The 6,000-nt window shown below is 40.5% G+C and overlaps 1 protein-coding gene across 1 annotated transcript in view; it reads left to right on the plus strand.

The window, feature by feature from the left end:
• Positions 1-2,653, plus strand: part of LOC137265618 (prominin-1-like) — a 298,050-nt gene extending 295,397 nt beyond the window's left edge. The window contains exon 26 of the mRNA XM_067801049.1: positions 2,191-2,653. The gene's annotated coding sequence lies outside the window, so the exon portion shown is untranslated. The remainder of the gene's footprint in view (positions 1-2,190) is intronic.
• The last annotated feature ends 3,347 nt before the right edge of the window (positions 2,654-6,000 follow it).

Here is a 6,000-nt window from a genome sequence, read left to right on the forward strand (position 1 = left end):
TATCCTTATCATTTGCTCGGGCAGTATGTTGCACTCCATCTTATGATACAGCAAACAATTTTCAAATCTAATAAAATATCATCCAATACACACAAAACACAGTGATAGCAAAGTCAAGTGACACACCACGCAAATTTCGAAGGTGGTTCAATGGTGCTTAAGATATGGTAACGTGCTAAAGTTTTGCGGATTTTATATGTTGAGGGTTCGTCTGTTTCCAAAAGGACTTTGGTGTGGTCTTGTTTGTTCAGAATCAAGTTGTTTTCTCTGAAGCATTCCTTGAACAAATCCCTGTCTTTGCAATGGCCTAAGAAGGCTCTGGTACAACAGCATGTCTCCTTTTTGTACCATCTCCTTGTGGGCACTGCAGTCATTCTGGACAAACAGTGTTAACTCCACTTTATATCTGTTGCAATAAGCATTCAACCTGTCCTGCAGATGTGTTCCTGGATCCACTTTGTGTGAGTCCTGGTCCATCATCACCCACACTGTCTCTGTGTACGTCTTGTTCACGTGGAGAGTCATGCAGATGAAGCATCCAGCATGAAAGCTGTTTTGCCGCATCAAGTCTGGCTGCACATGATGGTGCAGTGTGGATCGTGACGTAAATAAAAAAAATGGCTTGCACGAATTGTCCATTGTCAATATTAAGCTAATGTTAACTAACTCACTTGCCTAAGTTGAGACCACATGTTTCACATGTGCATCGTTGTGGAGCAGGACCAACGTCCTAGAAACTCTCAGGAGTCAAACTGAACAACAAATTTTTTAGACCTATGGAGCTAACATCGGACTTCATGGAGCCTTGGTGAGAACACTTGGATTTCATCAAACAAAATACAACCCTGGGACACCATCAGGGGTTCAGAATTATGACCCTCATTGTCTATCATGAGCTTTGCTTTAATCTTGATCAGCTGAGCACGACAGACACAGTTCAAGGCGAACGACCATCCATGCTGCTGAAAGTCGTGCTAATGAAAACAGAAAAGTGCAAAGATAGTAGAACCGAATCATTTTCATTTTGGCAGTAGAAGAAATTAACATGAGGCAACATCACAGAATTTCAAATTCCAGTAGCTGCATGAATCATGCAGTAAAAGCTCGCCTTCACCAACAACAATACATGGGTACACATGCCATCTCAAATTGACTGGCGTCTAAACATCACACTTATGGTCATATATCAGCATTGCTACCTCCTGTTTTCCAGGACTAGTATCAATGTCAGTTCATGAGGCTGCCTTGCTGCACTCCTTTCTGATGGTCATATATCAGAATGTGCCAGATGAGACACAGAATCAAGTTAATGCTCTGGGCTTTGAACTGTTTACATAAGCTAAGTTCAAAAAGGACCAGCTCTTTCAACAGCATTTCAATCTTTGTCCACTTTAACGGCCAGTGCCAACAGGCTATTGAGATGAAGGATGCCATGACAACTAGGAATCTAAGTCATAAGGTAGCCTCAACACTCATAACACAGAATATGTTTAGAGGGACAGAAGAGACACTGCCTCTGCTACAGTATCTTACCCTCAGCTGTCGGAGCATTTGGTATCTTTACAGGGATCACAATCTGCATCTTGATCTAACTGGAGCCTCATAAAACATCAGAGGCAGAGGAAAAGGATAGAGGCCTTTTCCTTCCTCCAGACAAGGGGTGGGAAAAAATTACTCCTCTTCATGATGACTCGGACCTTGGAATGGAAAGAGACTTGCTGGATTGATCATAATTCTTGGTTCATTGCATTGTATTTTGTGAGTTCTGACTGCACTAAATGAAACTCTTCCTCTATTAACTCAGCACCCGATTGTGCTTGTCAAGACATAGTGTTCAATGCTTTTCGCTGCTTCAATGAATTTAACCATAATCAAAGTCGGAACTTTAAGGCCAGTTCAGACTACAACAGTTGTATCAGTCATGCTACTGGTGAACAATAGTGCCTTTATGAAATATTATTTCAGTGATTATTAATGCCCCTTGGTAATTCTGGGTTAGAATGTAGGGTAACCTATGTTTGTTAGAGGGGCAGCTAAAAGGCTTGGTGAATGTGCCTCATTTACCTGAACCAGCCTGGTCGTCAGTTATGGAAAAGATAGAATATTGCTCTGTGCAGCATTAAACAAAGAAACACAATTCAATCCAATGAAAGTAATTGTATTTTTAATTATCATTTGTTTGTTTTGCAGGAACAAAGTTGGTCATGCTGACAGATGGTAGGATAACAAGTCACTCAACATGTGCAAGATTGCTGAAGACTACAGTACATACCGTCCAAGAAATATTGCTAATTAGAAAATATGCTATTTTAAATTAGAAACTGAATACTAAGTAGTGACTCACATCATAAATTTTATTTTGTATCATTTGAAATAAGGCACTATTATTGTGATTCTGGGGCCCGTTTCACAAAACTCTCGTAAGCCTAAGGTCTCGTAACTTTTCTCGTAGCATTGGTACCTCCTATACTGAAACATAAGAAGCAGGAATGCTACGAGGAAAGTTACGAGATCTTAGGCTTACGAGAGTTTTGTGAAACGGGCCCCTGCTCTCTTAAAAATCTTGAATGAATACAAATGCCAGAAATTGAGTATCTTTTAGCTATCATGCTCTAAAATGTTCAGATTATCAATAAAAGTCGTCTTCACTGTCCATATCCATTTACAAATAATATACTCTCGGAAAATTTAAGGGAACGCATGAAATAGCTGTGACTTTTAATCTTTGAAACAGTAAGAGAATAGTTCATACAAATGAAAGGGCTTGTCAAGTGATGAAAATCAATATGAGTGTACAGATTGTACCAATCAGCATTCCACGCCATTCCTCCTGGAGAGCCACCAAAAGTTCATCCAAATTGTTGGGTTGAACAGGCCTTTCCCAAACATTGCGGCCAAGAACATCCCAAAGATGTTCGATAGGGTTAAGGTCAGGACTTTTAGCCAGCCATTGCAACACCTGGACACCTGCAGCCCTCAGTCTGTCCCGACAAACATGAGCGATGTGAAGGCGGGCATTGCCATGCTGGAACTCAGAACATTCGACCTGCTGTACGCGCAGATGGGATCACAATCGGGTTCAAGATCTCGTCACAATATCGTACACCTGTTATCCTGCCATCAACACGCACAAGATCTGTCTTGTGATTAAAGGTAAACCCGCCCCACACCATAACAGAGCCCCCTCCATAACGATCATGCTGTTTGATGGTGCAGGCACTGTGACGTTCCCCAACGCGTCTCCAAACTCGAATTCGACCGTCATTATGGTCTAATGTGTACCTGCTCTCATCACTAAACATGGTGTTTCTTCATTGATGTACGGTTCTTCCTCCATGGTTCACTGCATTCTCAAGCGCTTGTGTTCCTCAGTCATGTTGATTCCAACCAATGGACGGCGGCTTTTTAGACCAGCCGATTTGAGACGATTATGCACTGTACGTGAACAGATTCTGTTCTTCGCCTGAATTCCGTATTGATTTTGGAGGATGATTTTAACCTGTCTCGCAAAGCAATAAGGCGTAGGGTCCGGTTATCCCGTGGGGTGGTTTTCTTTTTCCGTCCCCGACCACGCCTCATTTTGACGTCACCAGTCGCTCCATAGAGATTCCAAAGTCTGGATATCACACTAACAGACTTGTGAAAAGTTGTTGCAACCTGTCGTAATGAGCCTCCACCATTAACCATGCCAGTTGCCTCCCTTTTCTGTGCCAAAGTGAAGTACTGTCTCGCCATGTTAACAATGTTTTTAACCATTGTGTTTGACAGTGCACATACATGTCACGTGTAAATCTAAGTGCATGTAACTATAGGAGCATGTAGTGCATGTGCATGGAAAGCATTATGGTGAGTTTGAGTGAACTGCTCTCCACGAAAACGATAATACACGGGGCTGAAGTTAGTAAACAGAAATTTTGAATTGCCCTAAGAAACACGCGTTCCCCTAAATTTTTCCATGAGTATAGTATCTTCCAACCCACATTTCATTTGCATGTTTGAGAAGGGAAACTCTTCCTTTCCTATGTATGCTAATGTCAAAAACCTTTTCTGTGTTGTCATAGCACATTAGTTTGGTTGTTGTCACTCAGTGATTGAATCTTACAAGTAGCGTATTCTTCAAAGACTACATAGTTATTATCTATCCTTCAATACACCTGGAGAGGATCATCATTTCTTTAGCTTATACAGTTGCTAGGTGCTACAGTGCTGTTGGCCTATATTACATGATCTTCATCTGCTTGTGGGAAGTGATCACCTTAAGATGACAGACGACCAACACTAGTCCAGCTGAATTCTGATTGTTTACTCCTAGACAGATTTATTATTGAAATGCCATTATGGCAGGGATAAGTCTTGTGACTAATAACCTAGTGCCTCACTGGCCGGTTGGGTTACCTGGGACAAATAATGTTCAGATTGTTGGTATTAGCATCCACCTACTGAATGGAGTTTAGTGCAGTATAAATGCACTTAATATTTTTCACCCTTCTCCGAAACAATGGACTACCTATGAATCATCCCATCCTCCACAACCTCCTTATGGTTCTTCTCTTTGGGGGAATAGGAAAGCTCCATTCCCAATATTGAACCTGTCAGTCATTTTGTCTTCTCTGTCAAGGCATCTGTCATAGACATCATAGTTGAAAAAGATCATGAAACAGCTTTCTTTCAGCCTTGGCCACAGCAGGTGCAGTCTTGCAGCTCAATTCTCTTGACTTCTCATCCATCCAGAGTAGTATACCCATCAAAACCCTATCAGAATCCTTTATGTATAAGGCAAGAACCAGTTTACAGGTCCTGACATAACATACCCTCACTCTGCATGGCATGGAGTTACTAGAGTCGCATGCATTTCCATTTCATGCTCATTAATTATATTTTTGAGCTGGGACGAAAAAAACAACTTTTATCATCTCATCTGAGACCTCAGATAAAAACATTACTAAAACCATACATTCATTCATTCACACAAGCAGATTTACAATGGCTTTACAGCCCTGATCTACAGTGTTGTGTTGTGTCACAGTAATTTCAACCAAAGGAACTATCAGTGTTTCTGTCTACAAGTTGCAGGAGGGGGTCTTAGGTTATTGCCTGTTATCATGCCTAGAATTCAGGGGAATCGAGTCAGAGGCCACCACATATCACGTCATCAGAACCAAAACTGAAAGTTTTGCCTGATAGATCGCCAGTGAGGATATGGACCAAATATATTATGGTACTTTTATCAGTTGTTTTAGGACCTATTAGGTTTGTTTAGAGAGAAAACAATTCATGGTTAAATTTTCTCCTCTCTAAATTCTGTAGAATATTTCCTGAGGTATAACTAGATGTCACTATTGCTATTCTGTCTGATTTAATTAATTTTTTGGTCATAAGGATGATCAGACAGTTGATATCAATGCTAGTTATCCAAACAATTCTGACTAAATTACATCAGGTGAAATCCCACCCTCATCCCTATGCATGCAGATGTCAGATTTTGGAAATCAGTGAGGTTTTCCTGCCCCCCTCGGGGCAGAGGTTAAGGAAGGGAGATGCTGTTAGTAACTTAACTTACTATAGAAACTTCTAATGCTTTATGGATAACAACTTCTTTATTTGCTTGAAAACGGTTTAAAATAAAGAAGTTGTTATCCATAAAGTATTATACTTTTCTATTATCCATCAACTTCTAAAAATGCCAATCAAACAGATCATTAAAGGTCACATGCAACGTAAAATACAACTTTGCAGATTCTTACACCTTTCGGTATGCAATAACCGAAACAAATCATCAAAAATGCCAATTCAACCTATAAAGTCGAAAAAAATGTGATGAAAAAGCAGCATTGGGGGGAAAAGTGGTTTCAACAGCTGTGCTGCACTGCACCAATAGCGCATGCGCAGTTAATAGGTTCAATGAGCATGAAACAGAATGCATGAGTATGAGGTCGTGAACAGTGGTCTAATCTAGGTTGTGTACACAAACAAGTAAATAATCTAATTGTTACATAAGAA

Source organism: Haliotis asinina, chromosome 15 (genome assembly GCF_037392515.1).
Source record: "Haliotis asinina isolate JCU_RB_2024 chromosome 15, JCU_Hal_asi_v2, whole genome shotgun sequence".
In the NCBI taxonomy this organism is placed as follows: Eukaryota; Metazoa; Mollusca; class Gastropoda; order Lepetellida; family Haliotidae; genus Haliotis; species Haliotis asinina.